The sequence below is a fragment of the Cervus elaphus genome, chromosome 8, assembly GCF_910594005.1.
Source record: "Cervus elaphus chromosome 8, mCerEla1.1, whole genome shotgun sequence".
In the NCBI taxonomy this organism is placed as follows: Eukaryota; Metazoa; Chordata; class Mammalia; order Artiodactyla; family Cervidae; genus Cervus; species Cervus elaphus.
Window position 1 is genome coordinate 52,375,564 of NC_057822.1, and position 14,126 is coordinate 52,389,689.

Consider the following 14,126-nt stretch of genomic DNA (forward strand, 5'->3'; position numbering starts at 1 on the left):
TGTGTTGTTGTCCAGTCACTAAGTCATGTCCAGCTCTTTGTGACCCCATAGGTTGCAGCACGCCAGGTTTCCCTGTCCTTTACTCCATCCCAGAGTTTGCTCGAATTCATATCCATTGAGTCAGTGATGCTATCTAACCATGTCGTCCTCTGCTGTCCCCTTTCCTCCTGCTCTCGATCTTTCCCAGCATCAGGGAAAGCATCCCCTTAGTCACCTCTTCGCATCAGGTGGCCAAAGTATTGGAGCTTCAGCTTCAATGTGTGTGTATGTGTGTGTGTGTGTTTGTGTGTGTGTGTCTCCCTAAAACTATCTCCAAAATTAATATAAAAAATATGTATAGTAGTTCTCAGTAATATATGAAGTTTCTCTGAATCTATAGCCATTTCCTCCTCTAACTCCCAGGTCATATATTTGTTGAATATATTATCTCTGGTAGAAACTAGTGAAGTCAGTGCCCTCTACCTTTTAATATAGCCAGTATCTGATGTTTGGCCTGGGGACTTTCCTTAAAGCTGTGGAAAACCACTCTTATTCTGGATGGAAAATTAGAATTAACACCCTCGAGATAAAATTATAACAAAAAAAAAAAAAAAAAAGAGGGCTATCGGTGCAGAAACATGCCATCTCCCTAGGCCCTTGGGTGGAATGCCTCTGAAGGGTATCACATCTTATCCTGGCAGTTAATAGCATGATGGGATTAGGCTTTGGCTCCCCCCAGTGGTAGCTAGTTTACAATGCAGGCTCTATGGTTTTATTCCCTGCCCCGCTCCCATGTGCCACTCCCCATTCATGGTCCCTGCATTATAATTATTGTCCAAAGACCAGTTTCTGGGGAATCTAAAGTCAGACATTTGCCTTACATATATTCTCACTTGCAAAGTCTGACAGATTGCTAAATTCATTTAACACGTTCCTCTACCCACCTTATATCCGTAAACTGGTAATTAATTTTATATGTTTCGTTAAAACGCTTTTATTTTAGCCATGATTTTACCTCGTAATTGTGGCTTCATATTTCTTATTTTATTACTAAAGTACTGTCAGGTTGTTTCACTTTTTGTCAAGATTCATCACTGTTTTCCAATATCAGCATGATTCATAAATTTCTAACCAGAATTTACCTAATATCTATTGATATTTGCTAATTATACATTACTTCATAAGAGGTTTAAAAGGGTGACAATCTACTTCAATCATGTCCATATACATTATTTTGAGTCCCTGAACTATATAAAAGAAAGGCAGGATAAATTCTCAATTATTTTCCTTTTCTTTTCTGTAATTTGAATAATTATCAATAATACTCTAGCATCCAAAGGTAACCAATTTATTTTTAATGAAATGATGGATGTAAATGTATTTTAGATATTGCAATCCATTGCAGTGATTATTTTTTATAATGACCCCCTTTGCCATCTTAGAGCAGTGACGTGTCCTTTAACTTCACTCCTGTATGCATTTAATGTTATCGGCAGGTTTGGATAACTTCCCTGCTTCATCTTTCATGTTTTCTGTTCCAGAATTGGAATCAGCCTTTTACTTTGTTCATTTTAGTGGGAAATGTTAGAGGCCACAATTCAAGCATTTAATCTTTAATACATTACTAATGTATTATGAGCACTTCTAAGTCTTTTTAGTGACTAGTGAAAACATATTTAAGGGAAAAAAGTTTTCTTCAAAAACTTTCTCTATGCCACTTCCTTTTTCCTTGTTATCTGTTTGCATATTTTTATCTTGGATGTGCTCTTCATTTAATGGGGGGGGGGTATTATCTTCGTTATTCTTTTGTCAATCAGTGCCCTACTGAATTTAGATCAAGGATTTCACATAAGCCTAGACAATCTTCTTTTAAGAATTATTAAAAATAATTTATAGTCATTTAATACTGAACATGCAATTCACATGTTCACTACAAAAACTGCATGAGTTATGCTGGGAAAGTGTTGAGGTTAAGTCAAGCAACTGGCATGAAGGAACTTTAAAAAAACTAGAACTAGTTTTTGTGAGTCTTAACCTCCTGATAATGTTAAAAGTTTGTTCCCACTCTAAACATTTCACACCTGGGTTAGATTTATTTCTATTCAATAAACACCAAGTATAGCAATTGTTGCCTTCTGCTTTTAACTCCATTTGTCTGTAATAGTCTGCTAGCCCCTCTTCTCTCCATTCTCCATCGTTCACCACTGCCAAAATTAGATTTTATTCATCTTACTTTCTTCCCATTATAATATCCTACATATTGTACACATTTAATAAAAGTATGTTGAATTTTTTCTTTCAGTTAATTCTGTCAGCCTATAGGAAATAAATATGATTTTATATTTCTAATATTAAGACTCCCTGAATTAAGAAATCCTAAGTCATGCAATATAATAGAATCAATACCAGCTTGGAAGCCCGAAGATCTGAGATTACATACTGATTCACTTGCTAATTAACTGTAGGACTTATACAAAGAAACTAAGTTTCACCAAGTGTCATTTTGTTGTTTTTATCTTGCTTTGTTTTAATCTTTAAAAATTAAATTTAAATATTAAATTTGAACATCTAGCAGTCTGGTTCCTAGATATCAAATTTCATTGATCCTAAAGACATATTTTTTCTTACATTTTAACATCTCTGCAATCTGGATATACCTAAAGCCGATGTCTTTTTACAGTTTCTGTCAGCCTGAGGAAGACATGACAGAGATTTTATTACTTGGACAATACATGAGCATGGCTGAAATTACCAATAACACAACTGGACAACTGCAATCCTTGGATGCTTTACTCAAAAAATAATCAGGGGCAATTTGAGGAAGGTATATTGTTTCTGGCCATTTTCTTAAAATGTTTTACTTATTTTATAATCAAAAAAAGCATAACGTGTTGTTAATGGCTTGGAGAAAGAGGTAAAGAAAAGAATGCAAAATTCTTTACGGACATATTGTCTTCTTATCACTCTTGTTGGAAGGAAAAAAAATCACACAAACAAGGATGACTCTAAGAATACCTTAACTGGTTAATTTCATTAAATTTTCCTTTGATTTATGCATGGCATTGGCATCAAGAAGAGTGTATAGGGTGTATTATGTCTAAAAGAGCTCTATAAATATGTAACATAAAGTGTGTGGTAAGAATACATTTTTGTATGATTTAATTTATAGCTTTATTAAGCTTAGTAGATAATACAATCATTCATTTTACAATCAGTAGTATCAGACTCTCTGAAGTAAGGTAGTTAACATAAGTCAGTGATCCCCTTTATTTTGCTGTAATAGATATTAAACACTAGGTGTTTGTACGATTTGGTGATGTTATATTACCTATTTTATATGTCTCAGTATATGTATAGGATCTATTATTTTCTTATAATTTTAGGATATATTCTATATTATAAAATGATTTAACTATAAAATGAAGTAATCTAATATTTAACTAATAAAAAGCCCACAACTATACAAGTTCTATTTTAAGAATTGATGTTAATTTTTTCACAAAGTTATGCATAAAACAATTCTCAACTATATCTCATGTGTTAATTATAATGGTAAAGATTATTATAAGAAACAACATACATAAAGTATTTGTAGGATTGATTTCATTCACTAATTAAGATTTAGTCCATTAATTTTTTTTTCCTTTGACAGTAGTCCTTATTTCCCTGCTTAGCAATACTATAAAATACTTATCATAGGCCAGTCTATTCCTAACCACTTTATAATTATCAATACTTTTAATACTCATATCACCTCTATAAGATAGATACTATGATCATCTTCAATCAACAAAGGAAAACATATGATGCACAATTAAATTAGGTAATGTATCTAAGACGATAAACAATTAACCAAAGTAGAGGTGACAGTCACTCAGTCATGTCCGAATCTTTGCAACCCAAAGCAAAGACTCTTAAGTATGTAAAATGCACAATAACTTCAGTGGGATTTAGAATGACAATCACTATCACATAAACTGATCAGATTTGCCACTAATGGAAATGAAAGAAAGTGTTCCCACCATCACCTTTATATTCTGTTTTTATGACATTGGCTTTTTTTTCAGATTCCACAAAGTGACACAATGCTTTCTCTGTCTGCTGATTTCAGTTAGCATAATGTCCTCCAGGTTCAAATGTTTTTACAAATGACAATAATTCCTCCCATTTTATATCTGATTAATAATTAACAATGTTTATGTGGATGTATACATATGTACATATCTTGCCACATTTTCTATATTCACCCATTTGCTGATGGACACTTACGTTGTTTCCATGTCTTGGCTATTATGAATACTGTTGCAATAAACATGGAAGTGTAGGTATCTCTTTGAGATACTTACTTCATTTCCTTCAGCTATATACCCAGAAGTAGGAATGCTGGATTGTACCATACTTCTATTTTTAAATTTTTTAGAAGATTACATACTGTTTTCCATAATGGTTGTATCAATTTAGATTATAACCAATAGTGTATAAGGTTCCCTTTCCTCCATATCCCTGTCAACTTTTATTAATTTTGTCCTTTTTATAACAGCAATACAAACAGGTGAGGTGATATCTCATTGTGGTTTTGATTTGAATTTCACTGATGATTAGTGATGCTGAACATTTTTTTTTTTTCATTTATTTTTAATAGATGGATGCTGAACATTTTTTTAAGTTCCTGCTGGCCATCTGTATGTCTCCTTTGGAAAAATGCCTATTCAGGTTCTCTGCAATCTTTAATTGGAATATTATTTTTTTTCCTCTTGGGTTCTTTGAGTTCCTTATTTACTTTAGATACTAACATCTTATGGAATATATGGTGGTTTGCAAATATGTTCTCCCATTCCATAAGTTGCATTTTCATTTTTTTTCATTGTTTTGTTTCCTTAAGAGAGGTTTATTCAGTCTGATGTAATCACATTTGTTTGCCTTTGTTGCTGTGCCTTGGGTTTAATATAAAAAAAAAAATGCTAAGACAAATATCAAGGATATGTTTCCTTATGTTTTCATGTAGCAGTTATAGAGTTTCAAATCTTAATGTGGTTAATCCATTCTGAGTTAATTTTTGTGAATGACACAGCATAGGGGTCCATTTTGCATATAACTATTGAGGTTTTCCAAAACTGTTTATTGAAGAGACTATCCTTTTCCCCATTGTGTGTTCTTGCAACCTGTCAAACATTAGTTGTCTGTATACACAGGGGGTTATTATTGGGCTTTCATGGGGTCACATAGAGTCAGACACGACTAAGTGACTGAACTGAACTGAAGTGAACTGAATTCTGTTTCACTGGTCTGTCTGTTTTCAAGCCAGTGAAATAGGGTATTGATTATCATTGCTTGTAATATAATTTGAAAACAAGACATGTAATGCCTCCAGGTTTGTTTTCCTTTATCACGATTTCTTTGGATATTTAGGGTCATTTGTGGTTCCCTACAAACAAGGTTGCCAGGAGAAATACCAATAACCTCTATGCAGATGACACCACTTTAATGGAAGAAAGTGAAGAAGAACTAAGGAGCCTCTTGATGAGGGTGAAGGAGGAGAGTTAAAAGTCTGGCTTAAAACTCAACACTAAAAATCCAAGATATATATGGTCCCACAACTTCATGGTGAATAGAAGGGGAAAGTTGAAGGAGTGACAGTGCTCTTCTCGGACTCTAAAATCACTGCAGATGGTGACTGCAGGCATGAAGTTAGAAGACACAAGCTTCTTGGAAGGAAGGCTGTGACAAACCTAGGTAGTGTATTGAAAAGCAGAGACATCACTTTGCTGACAAAGGTCTGTATAGTCAAAGCTATGGTGTTTCCAATAGTCATCCATGGACGTGAGAATTGGACTATAAAGAAGGCTGAGTACTGAAGAATTGATTCTGTCTAATTGTGTTGGGGAAGACTCTTGAGAGTCACTTGGACAGCAAGGAGATCAAACCAGTCAATCCTAAGGGAAATCAATGCTGAATGCTCAGTGGAAGGACTGATGCTGAAGCTGAAGCCCCAATACTTTGACTGATGCAAACAGCCAACTCATTGGAAAAGACCCTGATGCTGGGAAAGATTGAAGGCAAAAGAAGAAGAGGGCAGCAAAGGAAGAGATGGTTGGATGGCATCAGCGATTCAATGGACTTGAACTTGGGTGAGCTCCAGGAGATGGTGAGGGACAGGGAGGCCAGGCGTGCTGCAGTCCATGGGGTCATAAATAGTTGGTCATGACTTGGTGACTCAACAACAACAACAATAACAAATCTTTATGGATAGTTTATTTCCTACTTCTCTGAAAATTGTCATTGGAATCTTGATAGGGACTGAGTTGAATCTGTAGATTGCTTTAGGTAGAATAGACAATTAATCATATTAATTATTCCATATGTTTTCTTCAGTTTATTTCATCAAGGTCTTTTACTTTTTAGCATACAGATATTTCACCACCTTGGTTAAATTATTCATAAGTATTTTATTCTTTTTGATGTTATTGCATTTAAGATTGCTCTCTTATATTCTCTTACAGATAGTTCATATTTAGTGTATGAAATGCAACTGATTTCTGTATGTTGATTTTTTTAAATCTCATCTTAGTAAACTCATTTCTTAGCTCTAATAGTTTTTGAAGTCTGTAGGATTTTCTATATTTAAGTCTATGTCATTTACAAGTAGAGACAGTTTTACTTCTGCTCTGATGTGGATGTCATTTATTTCTTTGTCTTGCCTAATTGCTCTAAGAACTCCAGCACAATAGCAAATAAAAGTAGCTAAAATGATCATCTTTATCTTCTTTCTGACCTTAGAGTACAAGCTTCAGATTTTCACATTTAAGTATGATTTTAACTGTGGGCTTGTCATATATAGCCTTTATTATGTGGAGACACATTGCCTCTATCCAGTTTGTTAAGAGTTTTTATCAAGAAGGTACATCGAATCTGTAAAATATATTTTTTGCATCTATTAAGATGATCATGTGAGTTTTCTTCTTCATTTGTCATTGTATATCACATTTACATTTACACATTTACATTTACATTACACATATATCATTGATATATCACATTTATTCTTCAGTAAATTTTAAACTATACTTGTATGGCTGGAATAAATCTCTTTTGAACATGATGTATGATTCCTTTTATTTGCTCTTAAATTCAGTGCTAGTATTTTGTTGTATATGAATATTACTAGAAAACTGCATATTTCCTTTAATTTTATAATCTACATAAGGTTCAGTCACTCAGTCGTGTCTGACTGTTTGTGATCCCATGGACTGCAGCACTCCAGGCTTCCCTGTTCATCACCAACTTCCAGACCTTGCTCAAACTCCTGTCCATTGAGACGGTGATACCATCTAACCATTTCATCCTCTGTCGCCCCCTTCTCCTCCTGCCTTCAACCTTTCCCAGCATCAGGGTCTTTTCCAATGAGTCAGTTCTTCACATCAGGTGGACAAAAATTGAAGCTTCAGGTTTAGCATCAGTCCTTCCAATGAATATTCAAGACTAATTTGCTTTAGGATGGACTGGTTGGATCTCCTTGCAGTCCAAGTGACTCTCAAGAGTCTTCTCCAACACTACAGCTCAAAAGCATCATTTTTTTATCACTCAGCTTTCTTTATGATCCAAATCTCACATCCACACATGAATACTGGAAAAACTACAGTTTTGACTAGATGGATCTTTGTCCTCAAAGTAATGTCTCTGCATTTTAATATGCTGTGTAGGTTTGTCATAGCTTTTCTTCCAAGGAGCAAGAGTCTTTCAATTTCTTGGCTGCAGTCACTGTTCACAGTGATATTGGAGCCCAAGAAATGAAAATCTGCAACTATTCCCATTGTTTACCCATCTATTTGCCATGAAGTGATGGGACTGGATACCATGATCTTCATTTTTTGAATATTGAGTTTTAAGCCAGCTTTTTCACTCTCCTCTTTCACTTTCATCAAGAGGCTTTTTAGTTCCTCTTCACTTTCTGCCATAAGGGTGGTGTCATCTGCATGTCTGAGGTTGCTGATATTTCCCCTGGCAGTCTTGATTCCAGATTGTGCTTCTTCCAGCCCAGCGTTTCTCATGATGTACTCTGCATATAAGTTAAATAAGCACAGTGACAATATACAGTCCTGACGTGCTCCTTCCCATCTGGAACCAGCCAGTTGTCCCACAACAGGTTCAAACTGTTGCTTCCTGACGTGTGTACAGAGGCAGGTCAGGTGGCCTGGTATTTCAGTCTGTTTCAGAATTTTCCAGTTTGTTTTGATCCACAGGGTCAAAGGCTATTGCATAGTCAATAAAGCAAAAGCAGATGCTTTTCTGAAACTCTCTTGCTTTTTCAATGATCCAACAGATGCTGGCAATTTGATCTCTGCTTCCTATAACTTTTCTAAATCCAGCTTGAGCATATGGAAGTTCATGGTTCAAGTACTGTTGAAGCCTGGCTTGGAGAATTTTGAGCTTTACTTGACTAGCATATGAGATGAGTGCAATTGTGCTGTAGCTTGAACATTCTTTGGCAATGCCTTTCTTTGGGATTGGAATGAAAACTGATCTTTTCCAGCCCTGTGGCCACCGCTGAGTTTTCCAGATTTGCTGGCATCTTGAGTGAAGCACTTTCACAGCATCATCTTTTAGGATTTGAAAGAGCTCAACTGGAATTCCAATCACCTCCACTAATTTTGTTCATAGTGATGCTTCCTAAGGTCCACATGACTTCACAATCCAGCCTGTCTGCATCTAGGTTAGTGATCACAGCATTGTGGTTATCTGGGTCATTAAGATCTTTTTTGTACCATGTATTCTTGCCACCTCTTCTTAATATCTTATGTTTTTGTTAGGTCCATACCATTTCTGTCCTTTGTTGTGCCCCTTTTTGCATGAAATATTCCCTTGGTATCTCTAATTGTCTTGAAGAGATCTCTAGTCTTTTCCATTCTATTGTTTTCCTATATTTCCTTACATTGGTCACTGAGAAAGGCTTTCTTATCTCTCCTTGTCATTCTTTGGAACTCTGCATTTAGATAGGTATATCTTTCCTTTTCTCCTTTGCCTTTCACTTCTCTTCTTTCCTCAGCTTTTGTTAAGACCTATTCATATAATCATTTTGACTTTTTGCATTTCTTTTTCTTGCGGATGGTCTTGATCCCTGCCTCCTGTACAATGTCACAAACCTCCATCCATAGTTCTTCAGGCACTCGGTCTATCAGATCTAATCCCTTCAATCTGTCACTTTCACTGTATAATTGTAAGAGATTTGATTTAGGTCATAACTGAATGGTCTTTCCTACTTTATTCAATTTTCTGAATTTTGCAACAGGAGTTCATGATCTGAGCCACAATCAGCTTCCTGTCTTGTTTTTGCTGACTGTATAGAGCTTCTCCATCTCAGCTGGAAAGAATATAATCAATGTGATTTCAGTATTGACCATCTGGTGATGTCCATCTTCTCTTATGTTCTTGGAAGAGGGTGTTTGCTATGATCAGTGTGTTCTCCTGGCAAAACTCTGTTAGCCTTGCCCTTCTTCATTTTTACTCCAAGGCCAAACTTGCCTGTAACTTCACATATCTCTTAACTTTCTACATTTGCATTCCAGTCCCCTATAATGAAAAGGACATTTTGTTGTGTTTGTTGTTAGTTCTAGAAGGTCTTGTAAGTCTTCAGAGAACCATTCAACTTTGGCTTCTTCATCTTTAGTTGCTGGGGCATAGACTTGGATTCCTGTGATATTGAAGGGTTTACCTTGGAAACAAACAGAGATCATTTTGTCATTTTTGAGACTGTATCCAAGTACTGCATTTTAGGTTCTTTTGTTGACTATGAGGGCTACTCCATTTTTTCCAAGAGATTTTTTCCCACAGTAGTAGATATAATTGTCATCTGAATTAAATTCACCCATTCCAATCCATTTTAGTTCACTGATTCCTAAAATGCCAATGTTCACTCATATATTCAATGTTCAATATTATATAGTGTATCACAAAGTCACTTCTGATACAAAAGACTAATGATGTATATGTTTTAATAATTATCAACACAAAAATGAGTATATGTATTTTTAGGTGATGAACTAGAGAAACAATCACTGGATGAGTAAAAACACAGCCTAGGTGTGCAGTCGATCAGTTATTAAAGGATCTTTTTTTTAAGGCATTTGAAAAGGAATCAAAGTAATCTTGCAGAGAACATGATGAACAAACACTACAAAAATATTCTTTTTTAAAAATTATATTTTTTGTTGTATAAATGATCGTTACTTTTAATTAACTTTTAGATAAATATTTAAATAACTTGTATACATTTCCAGTTAACAAATTTACTACACTTTAGGACATTCCTGGTTTCTCTTTATGGAATCTTTGATTTCCTTAAATTTATATAAAATAACATATTGAACTTTATATTTTGCCTTTGAAATAAAAAGAACACATTATATATATAAGTGAAAGTAAAATAAACTGCACATACTTATGTTGACTCTAATATTGGATGTTCACTTGATACTTAACTTTGGGCATGTACTACAAAACATTAAGCATGCTTATGACTATCAGAAATGTAGACACTAGTTAAGAAGTGTTATAGGCATACCTTGTTTTATTGCACTTGACTGTATTTCACTTGACAGATGTTCCACTTTTTATAAATTGAATATCTGTATCAACCCCACTTCTAGCCAATCGATTGGTGTCATTTTTTCCAAAAGTAGTTACTTACTTCATGTCTCTGTGTCACATTTTGGTAACGCTTGTAACATTTCAAACTTCTTCATTATTGTTATTATTTGTTATGCTGATTTGAGATCAGTAATCTTTGATGTTACTATTGCAAAAAGATTAGATTTGTTGAAGGCTCAGATTATGATTTGACTTTTTAAGCAATAAAGTATTTTTTAAAGTATGTCCACTCTTTTCTAGACATAATACTATTCACATTTAACAGACTACAGTATAGTATAAACATAACTTTTCTATGCACTGGGAAGCCAAAATGTTCATGTGATTTGCTTTATTATGATGCTTAATTTATTGCAGTGGTCTGAGACTGAACCCACAGTGTTTCCAAGGTATGCTAGTAATTAAAAATGGATATGCTTGGAATTCATTTTTTCTCCTCTTCCCTCCATAGTGAGGAAGAATATGAAGAGGATAAAAACAGATCAGAGATTTCACTAAAAGTTCAGAAAGAAAAAATTAAAGTAATTAGTTAAATAGATTACTATACTAGGAAACATGGAAGAAACTGCTAAGAAACTTAATTTCAGAAGTAAGTATCAGTAAATAGACTATTTTGATATATTGATTTGTTGTTAATTCTGGTTAGTATTTAGGAAGCAGAGAGATAGCAGTATAAAAAATGGAGAAATACATTAGTTAATTCCTCTATGAACATTTATTTTTATTAGGTAAGATATGAAACCCATTGGGTTTGGACTTCCCCGATCGCTCAGTTGGTAAAGAATCCACCTGCAATGCAGAACACCCTGGTTTGATTCCTGGGTTGGGAAGATCAGCTGGAGAAAGGATAGGCTACTCACTCCAGTATTCTTGGGGTTCCCTTGTGGCTCAGCTGGTAAAGGAACCGCCTGCAATGTGGGAGACCTGGGTTCCATGCCTGGGTTAGGAAGAACCCCTGGAGAAGGGAAAGGCTTCCCACTCCAGTATTCTGGACTGGAGAATTCTACAGTCCATGGGGTTGCAAAGAGTCCGACACGACTGAGCAACTTTCACTCACTTATGAAACCCAACTTCTGATTTTATAATTAGGGTTTCTCTAGAGTTATATATAAATTTTTGTGGAATTATATATAAACATATAAAGTAAATATATTGACCTTTATATTTTACTAAATAAAGTTATTTGAATTCCTCTCTCTTATCATGTAAAATATTTTTAGGAAAGACATAAAAAACAAACAGGAAGTAACATCAAGGTAAATGGGGCATTAAGGGACAAAGAAGAAGAATAAATAAAAACATTTTATTTTTAAAGAACTCTTTGAAAAGTATTTCATTACATTTAGAAAGGAGAATATACATATAGCTCCAGAGTAATGTTACAAAACTGACCAAAATCGAAGGAAGAAAATTGTTTGCTTTTGCTCTCATTATTTTGAAACCGAAAATGGTCTCTTCTCTGAAATTATATTTAATATACTTTTAGTATAACATAAGAAACTTTTGGCATAGTTGATGGCTACAGAGGTAAATGTTTATTGTGGCTCTGATTTGGCAGGTTCCCAAAAGAAGTTTGGAGACCTGTGTGCAAATATCTAAATTGGTTAAAATCCTTTTTTAATTTTTTTTTTTCCAAAATTGTTTGTGACAGCTTAGGGGAAAATTAGGACACAATTTTCTATATTAAGTACCCATGTACTCCCTTTACTATATTACACAGTTTCCTATTACATAGTTACAGTTTCCATATTACATAGTTTCCTATAGAACCTGTCTAGGTTCAGATATGGAGGGGTCAAATCAATGGAAATATGCTGGAAGCAGCAAGCAGATTTTTGAAGTGGGCAATATTTCTCTATGGAAGATAAGGCAATATTTGCCCTTTAGAAATTTCAGTGGGCCAAATGAAAATGATGACCTGTTCACATAAGATGTATAACCTGTATAACCAGAATCAGTATAGTTAAATCCAGACTTTAAGTTTTATTCTAACCTTCTGACCATAAGAAGCACAACAGTCCAGTCCAGATTTTGTCTCTTTGGAGCATGGAGACTGGTAAAATGATTTGTTTTACAAAAGAGTTTTCTATTTGTTAGACTGTATACCAACAATGCCCAAGGTTCTCTTTCTTTTCTTTTCTTTTTCTTTTTAACTCTTAGTCATTAAAACATGACTAAGTTTTAAATATCGATAGTATCTTAACAAAGCAATTTGCTCTAAAATCTTGATACAAAGAACTTTTATATTTTACCCTCAAAAGACTGCTTCAATTAATTCTAATTAAATTTTAACAATTATATTTGGGTGTATATGAATGTATATATGTGTGTGTATGCATGTATATATGTATGTGGTATACACACATATCTTGTTATAAAGGGAGCAGGACAAACTATAACACTTGAATATGAATATTTAATATTTTGTCATTTGAATTTATAAAATATACTGTTATATGCTTTTATTTTTAATCTTTTTTAAGTTTCAGATAAAGAAGAGAAAAACATTTAGCTCTTGAACATAAAGATTCAAAGAAATCTTTAAATATCTAGTCACATGTTCTAAAAGTACCTTCCTCCCTCTTGTAAGTTAATCAATACCCTCACTTGAAACCTTGTCTTTGTACTAATTCCCAGTGACAGACACCTCTCATCTTTGCTGCCTCTAGATGAAATCTTCCTTACTATTAGAAATATCCACATGCATATACTGGAAAATCTACTAGGAGACATGATATTATAAGATTTAAATTTCAGTACATTTAAGAGAACAATTATTAACATATTTTATCAGTATATTTTCCTTGTAATGGTGACTTTAAAATACTATTGGACATATCATGGAAATATATATACACACACACGTATGTATATGTATGGAGAAGGAAACGGCAACCCACTCCAGTGTTCTTGCCTGGAGAATCCCAGAGAAAGTGGAGCCTGGTGGGCTGCCGTCTGTGGGGTCGCACAGAGTCGGACACGACTGAAGCGACTTAGCAGCAGAAGCAGCATATATGTGTGTACACATATATACAATGAAACTAAGCCATGCCGTGTGGGGCCACCCAGGACGGACGGGTCATGGTGGAAGGTCTGACAGAATGTGGTCCACTGGAGAGGGAATGGCAAACCACTTCAGTATTCTTGCCTTGAGAACCCCATGAACAGTATGAAAAGACAAAATGATAGGATACTGAAAGAGGAACTTCCCAGGTCGGTAGGTGCCCAATATGCTACTGGAGATCAGTGGAGAAATAACTCCAGAAAGAATGAAGGGATGGAGCCAAAGCAAAAACAATACCCAGCTGTGGATGTGACTGGTGATAGAAGCAAGGTCCGATGCTGTAAAGAGCAATATTGCATAGGAACCTGGAATGTTAGGTCCATGAATCAAGGCAAATTGGAAGTGGTCAAACAGGAGATGGCAAGAGTGAATGTTGACATTCTAGGAATCAGCAAACTAAAATGGACTGGAATGGGTGAATTTAACTCAGATGACCATT